General features: G+C 47.3%; 1 protein-coding gene and 1 pseudogene across 1 annotated transcript in view; both read left to right on the top strand.

Moving 5' to 3' along the window:
* ARL3 (ARF like GTPase 3) overlaps positions 1-17,354 on the top strand; it is a 145,347-nt gene that overhangs the window by 66,060 nt on the left and 61,933 nt on the right. The gene's annotated exons all lie outside the window — the stretch shown is intronic.
* LOC147711986 (uncharacterized) lies at positions 7,523-13,500 on the top strand (annotated as a pseudogene).

Raw genomic sequence — 17,354 nt, 5'->3', positions numbered from 1 at the left:
TTCTAAAAAAGTGTTTCTGGCAATATAAAATGTTAAGAAATCAGACCTTATTGGAGAAGCTCCTGGTGTAACTAATAACTCTGCTACCCTGCCCTCAGTCAGGTGACACATTTTCAGTGGAGACTGAGGTTTTTCTTTACCAAGCAGCAGGGAATTACCGTGAATCAGTGGGTCTTTGCCACAGTCCAGCACAGTGGTTATTGCATAGAATTTGAAGAAGTTCCTTATCGTCAACCAATGTGAAAGACAAAATTGGTCACGGACATTTGTTAGTGGGAATTGCATCCTTGCTCATCAATGGAGCCAATAAAGCATTGCCACCCTCAGAAAGGAAATGTGGATGCCCTCTGTGTATTTCCTTCTCCCAAAGAGCATGGCATGTCTCAGTTTAGACTTGCAGGCACTATGTTTGCACTCTGCAGTTCAAAATTACCACACTAAGGAAGTAATTTGCCTTCTACAGGACTGAGACTACAAGTTAACTCTTGATCATAAGGACTTATATTACAATATGCAAATGTGTCCTGCCTATCAACAGAACCTGTGGCTTTGTGGTATTTCATTGGCACTATAAATTTGCTGTTGTGCTGTCTAGATATGTAACAAATGTATTTTGTAGCTGCTTATTTACACCTCCAGTCCATTGATGTGCATTCTTATCTGGATGTTTAGTGATAAAGTGGAAGACCTAACACCAGTGTAAGAAACCTAGAAAACAATACACTTGCCCCAGTATTCTAAGGTTCATCGTGTGTCAAAATTCCATCTCCGTGCACAATAGATTTAGAATGTTCTTGGATTACCCTAAATTCCAAGGGTTTGTAAAGTTATCCCACAAAGTTGTATTCACCAATTTTTGAAGTTGACTCTCCCAAACATTTCATTTATTAACTGTGTTGAAATTGATGACTCTGTTAATGAAAAATTCGTTTTTGATTAGCAGGCATGCTGAATGCCAAACTTCATATGCTCTCATTTCAAGGGTGGCTCTCTGCAGTGGTCACAAGTCACCACTGCCTTTGGCACAAATTGCAGTGGAGCTTCTGTCACATCCTCTTATAGGACACACCATTTGCAGCCATAAAACCACCATTGACCATATGAACAGACTCCGCCTAGATGGGTTGTGGAGCAAATTTCAAAATTATGTCCGTTCTCTCAGTGTAGCTCTGATGGCACTCAACCTCACATCAATGTCTTGCAACATCATATGGTTGCCTTTGTTACATAATAGCGTTTCAGACATGGCTTTCACTCAAGGTTTTATTGATCGCTGCAGACAATATGAAAATGCTGTATATTATTTGCAGAAGTAGTGGAGAGAAAATACCACCAATCCAATATAGAGATTGAACTATGGCGGGCACCTCTGCAGACACACTTCTGTACAAACACATGCCTTTGGTAGACTGCGATTTAGCATACAAGTCAAACTGATGTACCCATAAGAAACACACGTCTCCACTTGTTTAGCTTAACAATCTGGCACTTGAAAGCTTAGACTTTGGGTACCTTCAGTTGCTTGAGGAGGGAAAGCATGTCCTCAAATAAGCATCTGGCCTAACTGCAAGGATGTGCCTGGCAGCTGAGATGAAGTATTTTGCAAATCACTGCATTCATTGCACATGGTATGCCCCCTTTAAGCTTTAGTTTGTTACAATATTCCGGATTTAGTCACTCAACAATCTGACCGAACTGCCAGAATGGAACATATTCCTAGTCTTAAAATTCTAGAAAGAAGAGCCTTCCTGGAAGGTGTTAAAAAAAAGTACCACTTGGGATGTTAATGTTGTTCATGCAAGCTAATGAGTTTCAACAGTGAATTCCTTTTCTCCCAAAGGTCCTAAAAAATGTCTGTTTCTCCCACTTCTTTCTGTCTGTTCAGTATGTTTCAGACATTGGAAACAGAGGCACAATATTCAAGGTAGATTATTATTGCACACACACCCAGTAGTCTTACCAAAGGTTGTGTCACCGGTTCACAGTAACTCACCCATACCATTATAATCTTTCTTCATTAACTCTCACAACACAGCATTGTGGTAAGGTAGAAAATCAACCAAACCAAAGCTTTTCATACAGCAAGTTGCTCAGTACATGATAAAACTGGTTATGTCTTTCTTGCACAGGAAAGACAGAAAATGAAATAATATTAAATTTGGAACAATATAAAACAAGAAGAAACCAGTTCAACCATCAACACCTTAATAGCAAGGAATGGCATCCTAAAACAAATTAGTAGTTTGTTGCATATGTGAAATGTCATAAAATAATTTGATTTCGAAGTTTTACGTATTCCAGTTGATTGGTCACTCTGTGCAGCTCTGTTGTGCATGTGGCAAGCAAACTCTTCACATTATGCACCAACCTTGTTCTACGTGCAAGAAATAGCTAGTCAGATTTTTTGGGGGGGAAATTACTCCTAGATGGCCTACTGGTCCTCTCTTAACATTTTCAGAAAACAGTTTGAAAACATCACTTACTTCAACCTAACCTTAAAGGAATGTGAGCATATAGGTTCGCAGTATGCAAAAGGAAAATGTTACTTGCCTGTAACCATGTATTTACATCTTTTTTGATGGTAGATTCACATGTAACCCTCCCTATGGGCTGTGGAAGAAAAGGATAGTTTATTGCACAGGAACAGAAAATATGAGGATGGAAATATCAGTAATCTGAGGTGATGCTTGTGTCGCAATGCATAGTGGGCTTCAAAGGATGAACCCACGAGCCATTTAAGTCATGGCTGAAGCCAAAAAGAAAGACAATGAAAACAAGTTGTACTGTTCCACACCAGGTGGCCGAAGACTGCATAGCACGTGTATCTGCAATAAACTCCTATTTAGTGGTAAATAAAAGGTTTCTTACTTCATTTGTGTTTTTTTTTTAATCCTTAGGCAGGTAGATTGGTACGAAGTGCCTGCGTTGGAAGTGTGCTAGTGGAAGGTACAAGAATGAGGGTGATGACAATAGAGTAGTACACAGTGATAATGACTAGTGTATAGGTCTACTTCTTTTCTGTACACTGGTTTCAAGGCTAGTGGACAATGAGGAGAGTACAAAGAAATCTTGGGTATGGAATCACCTTCTATCAAAACTGTTGAGTTGCCTCAAACATAGTCAACTACGCACATATAGTCAGGTAAAATAAAGCACTGTCAGATGCATGACTTCGTGAACAAGACTTACTAGTTTAAACTGCAACATCTGTTTGCAGATTGGCAGTTGATCGAGAACAGTTTATGGTTGATGTGATTTCACAGCCAAGCATAATATGTCAAAATCCTAATTTGGGGAAATATTTATTGCCTCTGTAGTACAAAATATGAGACCGTATGGGTACGAATGAAGACTTTCTGCATCAGTAGAAGTAAAACTCTTTCACCACCTTTTCCAAGAAATGCGTACCTTTTACCAATGTATACCTTTTCTGCCTTATTTCCCATCTACCACTTGTTCTTCTATTGTTTTTAAGAGGGAGAAGAATCAGAAGACTTTCCTGTGGCAGAGCTGATGCCAAAGGAAACACACATTTTGGTTTAAAAGTCTTGCTCTCTACTCTTCCTGCTATTTTTTGTACCTGCTCAAGTGCAAGTCAAGGTAGTTACGGTATCTCTGGAACCAAAATGTAATCCCACTAGCCTTTCTCTGTTTTCTCCAGATCTGAGAGAAGGCAGATGATGATCCAGGGTCACCTTGAGCTATCTCTCAGGAAATTAGGGGGTCTTACCAAAAGAGGTTAGAAAAAGCAGGAGGATACCAGTTTTTGTGTTTTCAGTCGTAGGACACACGCCAGTGATGCCCTTTCTCACCAGTGCTCTTTGCTCTGGCGATGGAGTAATTGGCGACCCTCATGAAGGTTGATGCCCGGATATGGCCCTGGACAGGTAGTTCATGATGGGAAGAACAAATATCCTTATATGCGGATGACATTCTGCTTTATTTGACTCGGACTGACCAGTCATCAGTCCGTATACTTTAAATATTATAAATATTTGGGACATTTTCGAGGTTTGTGATTACTTGGTAGAGGTCACTCCTGTTCCCAGTTGGGGGCTGGAAGCAGATGGACCTGATGCCACTTCTCTAGAGGTGGAAACCCATGGTTTTAAATATTTGGGGTTATGAATAAATAGAGATGCCTCTTCCCATGACCGAGGGAATCTCGACCCATTGCTGCAGAGGTTAGAGAAGGACATTAAACATTAGAGTACATAGCCACTTTGCCTAACAGAAACAGAGGCAATGTTCAAGATGATAGCTCTTCCCCGACTGTTGTACATGCAGCAGAATTGCCCATTTTTCCAGTATTGTATCTCTTATAGATTCACATACTTGAATCTTGCCCGTCGTCATGGTGGGAGTCCCACTGTAACAGTAAAATAGCAGTACAAAAGCTTAAAGGCCAATCTCCCTTGAAAATCAACAGCATTTAGTAACTAGTTAGCCTCATTAAAGAACATCCAAACTCCAGCCAGGCACATCACAGACCTTTGAGTATTCATCCCCTGCAGGGCCACCATACATCAGATTTCTTACAGCTGGTCGTGTGTTAGGGAGTTTCCCTGAGCTCTGCTCAGTCAGTGTTTCTACCTTGAACTTTTCAACTTTGGGCTTGCAGTTCCTTTTCCTCAACCTTCTCTTCAACTGAGGTGCTGCTAGAAAGTGAGTTTATCCTTTCTTTCTGTATTTTCTGCAGAATGTCAGAGTCTAAAAAAGGGATGTTTAGGCCCTGCAAGACTTGTGGAATTTCCAGGCTCTTCTCTGAAGAACCTCTGAAAGAATGCTTTATCCAGATCACAAGGCTAGAGACTGTAAGCACTGCCAGACTTTTTCATCTAAAGCCTCAAGGATCGTGAGGGAAGATTTTTTTCTTTGGCTTCAGAAGAGAACATCTATAAAGGTTGGTTGGTTGGTTGATGGCTTTATTTCGATATGCGAGTATCATAAAAGCATTACAAAACAAGTATATATTAAAAAAAACAGCACATCGTAAAAGACTGTACATTTAAGAACAAGTGGATAAAAACTGGCAATTTGATCAGCAATAAATTAGTTAAAAAATGAATTAAATTGATATGGACAGTCTTTTTAAGCGAATCAACCATGCCCATTTTAAAAATTTAGATACAGCACAAACTATGGGAGAGGATGTATCTGTTAATAAAATCCGTAAGGCCACCATATGCTGGCGAGTACCCAGTTGTCTACATAGGGGTTTAAGCCAGTGAGATCTTGGGCGGGCATAGTCGGGACATTCAAAAAGGAGATGAGCCACAGTTTCGGGCCTAGTTGTACATAGGGCGCAGTGGCGAGATGCCTGCGCGGGCATATTCCATCTTGAAAGGAGGTCTGCTAGAGGTAAAGTGCCTAGTCTAAATTTGATATAGAGTGCCCGGTCCACAGAGATTGTGATTATGTCCAGGTAAGGCTCAAAAGCAACAACGTCTTTTATTTTCAGGTAAGCTGCGGTGGAATTGCAGTGACGCGGGTTGCTGATGAGCTGGGCGGAGACCCATTCCCAGTATAGTTTTTTTAGGGTCGCCTTCGGCGGAGCAGAATGTGTGGACCAACAAGACCCCAGACCTAGGTCCCCCAGGAGAGTTTTAATGTCCCTGAGCCATTTAATCTTGTGCCAGCCGCCCAAACCCATCACCTCTGACAACCCGTCTGCATATGTTTTTAGTTCAGGAACCCTCCAAAGACGAGCCCAAAGGAGAAGAGGCCGGAGGCGAGCCTGATCCTTGATTGCTTTGCAGCCCGCGTCCAGAAGCACCGGAGCTGTTGGGGTGCTCATCGGGATGGCCAGGAGGTCCTTCAGGAATTTGTTCTCTGCCTTGGTCAAAACCTCCATGTTACTAAGGCCCCATAGCTCAGCCCCGTAGAGAGATGCCGTTACAGCTCTGGCTTTGTAAATGTCAATTATTGGAGCTACGCAATGTTTGGATGAGTTGTTGTACTCCTTCAACAAAGCTCCCCCCACCCTTTTGTGGTTGATAGTCATTTTGTTGATATGGGGAGTCCAGCTCATGACATCGCTCATACGAATCCCCAAATAGTCAAATTCTGATACTCTTTCAAGGGGAATAAAGTTCAGTATAGGAGGGCGGCCAAGCTTACGGGGGGGTGCATGATTAGATATTTGGTTTTGTCCACATTGATGACAAGTCCCCTTTTTGTACAAAAGTCCTGAAAGCGGTTCAAAAGCTTCTGGAGGCCCTGGGGAGTCTTGGAGATAAGGAGGGTGTCGTCGGCAAACAGGGTTGGAATCCTTACGCCCCCCAATGAGGGAGCGTCTGCAGGTTCTCCAAGCAGGTGCTCTACCACCCCATTCACATACAGGGAAAATAGAGTGGGAGCTAATACGCAACCCTGCCGGACGCCCCTGACAACCGGGATCCTATCGGTCTTTTCCCCGTTCTGCCCCCATCGCACCTGGGCATAGTTGGCATTGTGTAGTTTGATGAGGAGCATTAGAATGTAGGGGGGCATCCCAAGACCATACAGAACCCTCCAGAGTTCCTCCCTAGGAACCAGGTCAAAGGCAGTCTTCAGGTCTATAAAGACCAAGTAAAGACTGCCTTTGCCCAGCTCCACCACCTTCCAGTAAAGTAGCAAGAGTCTAAAGACTTGCTCAATAGTTCCTGTACCGGAACGAAAGCCTGCTTGCAGGTCGGACAATATGTGGTTTTCATCCACCCACTGGAGAATCCTCTCTAAAATTGCTTTTCCCGCCACCTTCTGGCTTGAGTCAATGAGGCTTATTGGCCTATAGTTCCCCGGTTGGACCCGACAGCCCTTTTTAAAAATTGGGACTACCTCTGCCCCTTTCCAAGACTCAGGCACGGATCCTCCCTCTATAATAGCATTCAAAAGGGTAGAGATCAACACCCCCCATTCGCCCGGATAGGCTCGAAGAAGATCCCCTGGCAACCCGTCCAGACCAGCAGCTTTTAGTGGTGTTAAGGATTTAATCAGATTCGTAACCTCCCGTGCGGAAAAGAGGTCAGTACTTCTGTCCAAAGAGAATGGGGGAAGGGAGAATGGGTCATTGAGTATACCTTCTACAGCAGAATATAGGGCCTTAAAATGGTTAAACCACGCCTGGGCCGTGATAGTACAGGTCCTCAAGGTGTCCTCTGGATGATTTCTACTGCCCACCAGGTCCCAAAAGCCTTTGGCGTCTCTCCCTCGACTTGCGGCCAAGAGGTCCTGCCAAAAGCTATCCTCCCATTCCTTATTGGTAGTTTTCAAGCAGTATGAGTATAACCTTCTGGCCTCCCTGGTCCTACTCTGAGACTTAGATTTTACTGCTTCAACGAGCAGTGTCTTTGCTTCCCTGCACTTACGGTTAAACCAGCCCCGTCTGACACGGGGACGTAATTTCTTCCCATTGAGACTAGATGGGACAATAAAAAGGTTACTTAAAGCCTGGGTTAAATTACAAAACCTGTCAGTCACCTCCACCGGCCCACCCTCAGGAGAGTCAAGATTATCTAAGGCTGCGGCTAGAAGCTGCGTTATGGAGGATATTTTCTCGACCGATAGCGTCCGCTTGGCCCACTTCAGCCGTCTACAAAGGTTTGAGACAGATGACTGGTCCGGGACAGTGGCACTTGGGGGCCGGCTCCCTAAACGTTCTAGCCACCAAGGAGACAAGGTAAGTGAGAGCAGATTGTGGTCGCTCTCAACGGAAGGTATAATCTCTATCTTTTACCGAGCTCCATAGGTGGACGTCAAGCAACAAATAGTCGATTCTTGACGTATGGTTGGGCCTATTATATGTATGTGCTCCCCCTTTATCAGAACTAGTCCTGCCATTGAGGGCCCTCAGGTCAAACTCCATTGTTAGGGAATTAACCTGGAGTACCACTTCCGTCCATCTTTGAATTGGGCTGAGCTCAAGAGCCGGTATCACCCTCCTGTAGTCATCATCCTCCTGGTCTTGGGTGACCTCTGAGCCAAGGGGCTCAAACGTGCAGTTGAGGTCACCCGCTACCAGTGTACAAGACTTGTAGGGGGGGGATCGAAGCAAACACTCAAGGTGGGCTATAGTGGGGGATTCTCTGCCCCCCTTGGTACCCCGTGCATAAACATTAAAGATGTTGAGAATAACACGTCCCTTTGGGCTTTTTAAGGTGATATTAAGGAGGTCCGGGCAGTTTGTTTGGTGCTCCTCTACCCTACAATTAAGCGAGGAAGCTACCCAAACAAGGAGGCCACCCGAGGGCCACCCTGCCAGTCTCTGAGTAGACAGCGGGTATGTGATGGGATGAGTACCCTACCTTGTGTAAGGGCTCCCTACTCCAGGTTTCCTGAAACAAGCATATGGAGTAATCCTCCACAAGCGCATTCCAGTCAGGCAAGGCCAGCTTCCTGTCCAGACCAGCCACATTCCAGCTGAGAACCCTAATGGGTGGGTCCGTCACAGCTGCAATGCTACTGGGCTCAACAGTGCCATCCGAGTCTACCTCTACCAAAGGAGTATGGACAATAACCGGCTCGATTAGGTCCCTCCCCTCAACTAGTTCCCGTGTAACTACTAGGGCACCCTGCTCCCCTAATGGAGTCGGGGGGTCAATCCTCTTTACAGATGGATAGGACTGATCGTCAGATGTTCGGACCCCCCGAGCCTTCATAAGAGAGTCGACGAGTCAGTACCCCCTGGGACCCCAACTCGGCATTGGCCAAACCGCATGCGGCTGGAATAGAGTTGTTACAGGGTGCCATTGGCCACAGGCACTATTTTAAGAGGTAAACGCCGGGGGTTGGCCAGGGCAGTTCGTGACCGGCCGCGGGTAGAAGTATGTTAAATCAACCGCTTCAACACCAGGACCAACCGCGCCCTGGCCCAAACTGCATATCGAGTGGGAAGCTCTCACGTCTTGAAAGTTGACCACCACACAGTCACCCTCGAACAGTTTTTTCCCTATCCAATCCATCCCACCCTGCGCACGCCCAGAATCAAGCCATCCACACCCAAGGGAAGGGGTCTGTTGGCCTTCAACCAGTGGATGACTTTATTCTTTAGTGCCTGATGGGTTTCCAGCTGAGCTTCCCTCAAGGCAGGAACCTTGATGAGGACAACAACGTATGGTTGACACTCAGGTGGGAGATTAACTGGGGGACATTTTCGAGCCACCTTCTGTGGTATAACCGCAGGGCTAGGGATTTCAGGTTGGCTAGGAACTGTTTTTGCCTTTGAAACCGGGGCTACTCCCCTGGCGTCAGTGGGTGGGACGGGAGGTCGTTTTAACTTGGAGCAAGCCCCTCCCTCATGCAGCTTTTTTTGGTCAGGTTTGGGCTTTGCATTCATCACTACTGGGGGGGTACTGACATGGACCAGGGCAACATGGGTAATAAGTGTCGGCTTTACACTAGCAGGGATCGCAGATGTCGAAGCATTCCCTGTAACTAGTGCAGGAGCAGGCGTTGGCGAAGAAGTTCCCTGTATTAAACCCCCTAAGTCCCCTTTCCCATCATTCCCCTCCGCAGTGTCCTCCCTAAGTTTAGACTGTAGTTTGATGAGAGTTTTCAGGGAGAAGAAATTGTCCCGGGTGGTCAGTTCAAATCTATCTAGCCTGTCCCCAGACTCTTGACTTGGTCGATAAGCGGGACCAGCAAGGACTTGACCAATTTCTCAATGAGCTCTGGGGAGGGCACCTCATGTGATAATGTGGATGATACCGGGACCGAGTGATGGGCCAAAGGAGTTTCAACCACAGGTACCAGAGGGGCAATTCCTCCAGATGTTCCAGGACCTCCACCGTTTGGTGGGGTAGGGCCTCTGGGGACGTGCTTCCTCGGTCGCTTATGGAGTGAATTAAGACTCCCCTTCCGTATACTAGCAACCCTTTTTCTCTTGTTGCGAACCAGGCAAGCTCACACCAAGGGCAACGGGTTACAAGCCAGGGAAGGGACCTGATGGGGCGGTTGAGAATTGTGGCCAGTGGAAGTACTTATGTGTATGACGGGTCGGGGATCTGTAGCCACTGGGCTAGGGCTGGAGGGCAAGGGATCTGCTATTAAACTTTCCAACCTGTCAATACTTGCCCCTATAGCTTTAATCTGTGGCTGCTCGGACAGGTTCCCAGGAAGAGGGGAGGCAGGGTGGGTGGAGATAGGAGACAGGGCATGTGCCGCTGCTCCTAATGAGGAGCATTTAGAAGGGAAAGAATCTTGTGAGAGGCGACGTTCCGTCATCACAATCTCCTTTTCAGTGACCGCTGCTACTCTTGTGATGAATTTGTCCATTGTGCCTATCATTGAGCTCCCCGTGACACCTTCTCTTCCACCCCTCAATGCTTTGCCAGAACGGGTAGACATGGGGGCCTCTATACACACAGGGAGACTCCAAGCTCTTGGACCAGAGATGGTGGATGAAGGGGGGGTGGCCCAGCCCAGCCTCTGTCAGCCCCTGACTGCCACAGACTGCCCGCCCTTTGCTCGGGCTTCGCTCGGCGTCCCGCTCGCGTCCCGCTGAGCGACAGGCCGGTGGTTAAATAGGGGGCGTTGCAGGCGGGGGCGTGTCTCGCTGGGGGCGCGGCCGTGCACACCTGTGCAGCGCAGGGACTCCTGGTCTTGTGAGTCCCTGCTGGCGCGCTCCTTCTGCTGGGTCTCAACTCCTCCTCCTCGCAACAGCAAGCGCCCTGACAGCCTCTACCCCTCGCCACAAACCGCGCAGCGGCACCCGCGAAGCGGGTGCTGCAAGCAGTTGACACAGCGGCAAAAGGCGGCGGATCCCTCCTGGGATAAGGGTGGGCTGAAAGGCAGTGTGATTGGCGTGTTAGAAGGTCCCAGCAGCACCCAGGTCAGTTTCACCGACTGTGGGGTCTATAAAGGATTCTGGCTCTCATAGTGAGGAGAGGCCTCTTACCACCTCTGAGAAAAGGAATGAATAAGGTCCTCCTACTGTTCAGAGAGTTCCAAAAAAGTCAAGATCTCAGAGCAAGCAAGGAGTCATCTGTGGGGAAAAAAGGGTGAAAAAGGAGCAACCTGGGTTGTCTCGACCCCCAAAAGGGTCTGGTTCTGCTCCTCCTTCTGTGCCACATTCTCCCTCACAGATAATCTGCCCTTCGACAGGCTCGTCGACGAGGCATTCTCCACCTATGACTGTAGAAACGAAGGCTCTGTCGATGGTTTCTTCAGCGACATCTACGACGTCGCCGGCAAAGGCGCAGACGGCTGTGGCGTCGACGAGCACTGAAGGTGTGATGTCGATGGGTAATGTGAGGAGTTCAACATTGTTGAGAGCTTCACCGTCGACGGTTCTGTTGGGTGCTGCGTTGTCTAGGAGTGTCTCCGCCCCGTCAACAGAGATTTCTACACCGTCGGCGCAGTCTGTGGCGACGGTCCCGGAAAGTCTCTAAAACAATTCCTTCATTGTTACAGGACTTTTCCAAGATTTCTCCTTATGGCCCCACTTACAGCCCCTCTCAGCTGAGAATAAAGTGCCAGGAATCAGAGGAAGAAGACCAGCCAGATGACCCTTCTGGGTACTTGGAAGGTGAATATTCCTTTTCAGACAGACGCTCAGGCATGCAGCGACTGGACACTTTCCAAGAGCATTAACCTTATTATGAGCAGAAAGAGGAGGATCGTCAAGAGGAGCCCTCCGTTAACGTTTCAATGTCGCTGGTCAATGACTTAAGGTTGATGCTCAGTGACTACTATAAATGTTGCCCTGATGCTAAAGCAGCTCAAAAGACAGTTCTTAGACAGGAGGACCTGATTGTTATACTGTATCAGGAAACTTCAACTGCTCCACCGAAGCAGAAGTCCTTACTTCCCCTGCAGATTCCTGCTCGAGCATCAGACAGTGGCGACTAAATGCCTCTGCGGCCACGCAGCGGGCCCGCCACCGGCGTGCCGAAGGCAAGCCCGTCTGTGATCGTCCGGGCTAGGGGACAGAACCCTTGTTGGATTTGATTTAAAACGCCACTACAGCCCTCGGAGACTTCGCGCTCTTTGTCCAAGTCTGGATGATAAGTGTAAGCACAGCATAAACTCTGAGGGTGAGAGCTGGCAATGTAGCCACTGCTCATTCAGGGCGGATGAACGAGTAGAGATTGGGGAGGGAGGCCCCTCACTCAGGCTATCTCTAATTAACTGTAGATCCTTGAGGAAGCACAGTATTGAGATATGCAACCTATTATCTGAAGGTCAAACAGATGTCGTATTTCTCACTGAGACATGGCTGGACACTGACTCTGCGCCTGAAATCTTGGAGGCACTCCCTAGTGGTTTTGGGATTGAGAGTGGACAGACTGTCAGGGAGGGGAGGGGGCATCACAACTAATTACAAACATGACATTCGATGCTCTCTTGCACCTGCTGACGTAGCTGATGGTGAGGCAGGCTTCTTCACTATCCGTACAGCCACTAACTATGTCGTGAAGGGGCTACTGATCTATAGACCCCCGGGACTCCATTTGAGGTTTATACCCAGCCTTATTGACTACCTTATTCAACCTGCCCTCCCGTACGAAATGTTATTGCTGGGTGATATAAACCTGCATTTTGATGATGCACTCAACTCTGGGGCACAAGAGTTGCGCCAGGAATTAGGAAGTTCTGCAACTATTCCTAAAACCTGAACTTCCTACTCATAAGTTGGGTCATTTACTTGACCCTATTTTCGCCAACTGGGATGCGCTGGAACTGGAGCCTCCGCTTCGGGTGTTGTGGTCCGATCATTTTCTGATCACGTTTAGAATAAAGCTGCCCCTGTCTAAAACACAGGCGAAAGCTAAGTCCGGTATGAAAAGAAGGAAGCGGGCTGGTTTTTCTCAGGGGGCTTTTAATCTGGCCTTTTTAAGGGATGGTCCGCCCTCTGGCCGGGATGTAAATGGGGTGTGTAAAGCTCTCGAGAGACATATAATTGTTGCTCTTGACGGGACCGCACCTTGGTCAACTAAAAGGTCCACTAACAGACGTAATTCAGCTCCTTGGTTTAGTGAAGAGTTACGAACCGCTAAATCTACCTGTAAACACCTAGAAAGGCGCTGGAGAAAAGATTTCTCAGCCCACTTGGTAGTAGAATATAAAATTAGCTTCAAGAACTACCATTCGCTCATTAGGAAGGCAAAGGCAGCTTATTTTAATGGAAGGAGCCAAACAGCGGAGAACTCTACAAAAGAGCTGTTCAAGGTCTTTAAAGAAATTTCCTCCTTGGCATCCGTTGCAGTGCCTATCGTTTGCTCTGAGAAGTCATGCAATCGAGTTGCTGAGTACTTTGCAGAGAAGGTCGAGAAGATCTATTCTTCTTTTCCTGATTCTGCTTGCGATGGTAAGAGAGTGGAGAAGGAATCTGTGGGTGCTTCTGAAATGCAGGGTCTTTATGAATTTACTGTGCCCCCTCAGGACACTCTTAAAAATATTGCCACTAACATCAAGTCTGGTTCGCCCAGGGACCCGGCTACCCCCAGGGTGCTCAGAGGTAGTATTGACGCACTTGAGCCTTTAATGAGACATCTTTTAGAGTTGTCTTTTATCTCATGAGTGGTCCCGGAAATGTGGAAGGAGGCTGTGGTACTTCCCTTACAGAAGAAACCTCATATTAGTGCTGACCAGCTTGACAACTTGCGCCCCATCTCCCTGCTTCCGTATTTTGCTAAGGTTGCGGAAAAGTTGTGAATACTCCACTTACTGCACAGATTTGTAACAACAACCTTCTTCATCCCTTCCAATCTGGCTTCCGGGCTTTTAATTCCACTGAAACTGCCCTGTTGAACTCCACCGAGACCATCCGGAAGTATGTGGACGAATGACAGACAGCAGCCTTAATTGTTTTAGATTTAAGTGCCGCTTTCGACACTGTTGCCCACCATACCCTGCTTCATGATCTAGAGAGAGGGGGTGGAGCTGGTGGAGCATTAAAGTGGATGGGATCCTTTTTATCTGAGCGTAGCTTTGAAATGTCATGCAGGGCAGTTATTATTCTAGGAACATCAAGCTGACCCAGGGGGTGCCTCGGGGCTCTATCTTGAGCCCAACATTGTTCAATCTTTATGTCGCCCCCTTGGCTAAAATCTCTGATAAATTTGGGATGAATGCCCTGTCCTATGCTGATGACACCCAGCTGGTGGTCTCTTTGAATCAAGCCCGGGCTGGAGCTGCCTCCAACTTTGTATCCTGCTTTCAAGAACTGGCTGTATGGATGGCACATAACTGCCTAAAGTTGAATGGCAGCAAGACCGAGGTGTTGGTGAGTGGGAAGGCTCCATCAGTATGGTCTTCGGCATGGTGGCCCCAGTCATTGGGTCCTACTCCTACACCTTGCGAGCAAGCTAAGAACCTTGGGGTTTGGGTGGACAACAAGTTGTCTTTCGATTACCACACCAGGCGGGTGGCAGGCGTCTGTTTTAGCATCTTGAGGGGACTACGGAAAACCCTTGACGCCCTCCCCACTGCATCTAGAAAAATCCTTGTTCATGCTCTGGTAACCTCTCTCCTAGATTATGAAAATCTTCTGTATCTGGGTGCAACTGTCAGATGCTTGCAGCGTTTGCAGTGCATCCAGAATGCAGCAGCAAGACTAGTTCTCATGCTCCCGAAGAGTGCCTCAGCTACTGGTGCGCTGGCTTGTCTACACTGGATTCCCATCAGGGAGAGAGTAAAGTTCAAGGCCTTGTGTGTGAGTCATCGGATTTTACAAAGAAAGGAGCCCATATATCTGCATGATTTTCTAACTCCCTATGTACCGACTAGACTGTTAAGGTCCAGCAGGAAAGGTAAGGTGCATGTCCCCAAAATCAAGAGAGCCAGGATGGGTGGTTGCTAGTTTCATTACTTGGCGGCCCAGCTGTGGAACTCGCTCCCTCAGGCTCTCCAGCTGGAGTGTTATGAATCTATCTTCCGGAAAGGTCTGAAGACTCCTCTATTTCCTGTTTCTTAAATTGCTTTGTTTAGTTGGTTGCTGCTTCTTTACTGCTCCCTTAGCGCGGGGACACACTGGCCTCAGTGTAACCAGGCGCTTTACAAATGTAACTTAATAATAATAAGAAGAAGAAGAAGAAGAAGGGGAGCTACAGGTGGATTCTGATGTCCATGATGAATGGAAGGACTGTGGCACACATTCCGCCTTCTCCTACGCTGCTTGTGGCCGATTCTCCTCCAGCATATATCCTTCACCTTCTAGAGAGAGCGTCGAAATGCGTTGACCTTCCCATGCCTGTCAAACAAGCGGAATGCTTCTGTTCTGTATTAAGTTGATGAAGAATCCAGCTTCTGTGCCGGCAGTTATTCCAAAACTAAACAAGAAGTATTGGGCGCCCGAAGACTCTCCGGCATGCCTAATTGGCCATCCAAAGCCTGATTCTGTAATAATGCAGGCCGCTCAAAGGCGATCTAAGAGCTCTGCTTCACCCTGTACCACTTCGACAGACAAGGAAGGGCGCAGGTTAGACAATATTGTAATGAGATTTTCGGTGCTTGTGGCAACTGCCAGCAGAACTTCCAGTGCCATGGCTATCCTTGAGAGGTACGATAGGCAGATGTGGTCGGACATTACACCTTTTCTAGAATTTCTGCCTTAAGTCAAGGAGGCGGCAAAAGGAATAATCTCTGAGGGGGAGAGAACCTCTTCATAAGTCATCGACGTGACGATGGACATCTCCTCTACCGCCTTTAGGCAGATGGCAGGCACTGCAGTGTTGCGCAGACTGGGTTGGCTGAAGGCGACGACATTTCGCCCAGCGGTCCAAACTAAGGTGCTTAACATACCATTCGACGGGGGTATCTTTTTGGTAATCATGTGGATGAGGTGCTTCACGCTATCAAATTTGACACGGATATGGCGAAATCATTAGCCAATCTACAACAGAAGAGGTTCTCTTCTTTTCTAGGTAGGAGAGGGGGCCAATTTACATCTCGGACCCAGCTTCAGCAGGGTTTTCAGCCCTACTACCAACAAGGTTTACAGCCTTGATATTCGGCACAGTCCTTTTGTTAGAAGCCCGCACCAGCTTACAAGAGGGCCCCGGCAAGGAGGTGCCCCACATCTGGCGGAAAATCCAATGATACAGGCAGAATGCAATGAGAATTTTCAGGCACCCACACCAAAGTTCCACCCGAATTGGCTCAAAACTGCTCCAAATTCTTCATTCAATGGAACTTTATTTCATCCGACAAATGGGTGTTATGCGTATTCAACCATGATCACACCCGGGAACTTCTTCAACAAACTCCAAATTTCACTCCAAGAAAGACTGCTCACCATCATCTAGCGTTTTATTTGAAAAGGAGATGAAGCTCCTTCTCGACAAACAGGCAATCGAAGTAGTGCCACGCAGTCAGCGCAGCCTAGGCTTCTACTCTCACTTTTTTCTGATAAAGAAAAAGACTGGAAAATGGAGGCAGGTTATGGACCTCCGGTTGTGGAACAAGTTCATCAAAAGTCAGTCGTTCAGGATGTTGTCGCTCGAGGAGATTCTCCTTCTCTTGGATACAGGGGATTACATGACCTCCCTGGATCTTCTGTATGCGTACTTCCATATTCTCATTCATCCAAAACACTGTAGTTTCCTCAGGTTCCAGGTGGCAGGGTGCCACTGTCAGTTCAAAGTGCTACCTTTCGTGCTAAAGTCAGCGCCCAGGGTTTTCACCAAGTGTTTGGCAACATTGGCGGCCTATCTCTGGCGTTCCGGTCACCAGGTTCTCCCCTACCTGGTCGACTGGTTGGTCAAGGCCCCAACCTTTCAGCGTGCAAGGGAGTCCACAGAGAATAGTCTTCGCTTCTCCCCTCCAAGTCACTGGTGTTTCTCGGAGCAATGTTAGATACCAGCCGCTCAATGGCTTTTCCCACATAGGAAAAAAATTCTCGTCTTCAGAGGTTGGTTCAGTCCCTTTCCTCAAGAAGGTGTCTTTCTGTGAGGATTTACAAATCAAGGTTGGGGCTGATGTCATCTTGCATCTCTTTGATTCCTCACTGTCGATTGCGGATGTGACTTCTTCAGTAGCAGCTAGATTCACAGTGGATCCGAGCTTGAGGCTCCTTCAACAACTGTGTTAATCACGCTAGAGATGATCAGAGAAATGTCCTGGTGGACATTAGGAAGCATTCTCTCACAAGGCTTCTCCTTCCTTCCTCTCAGTGAAACCTTTGATGATCATGACAACGGATGCTTCCATGGAGGTATGTGGAGCTCACCTCCAGGAACTTCAGGTCTAAGGGAGGTGGTCGGACCAGGAGTCTTTATGCCACATAAACCTTTTGGAGCTGAAAGCAGTCTTCCTAGGGCTCCGTTCCTTCCTACTATGGGTTTGTCGATTCTTGTGCGCCGGGCAACACAACCACCATGTTCTATCTGCTGTAACAAGGGGGTACAAGATCTCCGGCTCTCAAGTCTGGTGCA

Source organism: Lissotriton vulgaris, chromosome 5 (genome assembly GCF_964263255.1).
Source record: "Lissotriton vulgaris chromosome 5, aLisVul1.2, whole genome shotgun sequence".
NCBI classification, from domain to species: Eukaryota; Metazoa; Chordata; class Amphibia; order Caudata; family Salamandridae; genus Lissotriton; species Lissotriton vulgaris.
Note: the sequence above shows the minus strand (reverse complement) of the source record. Positions and strands in the feature narration are given on the sequence as shown.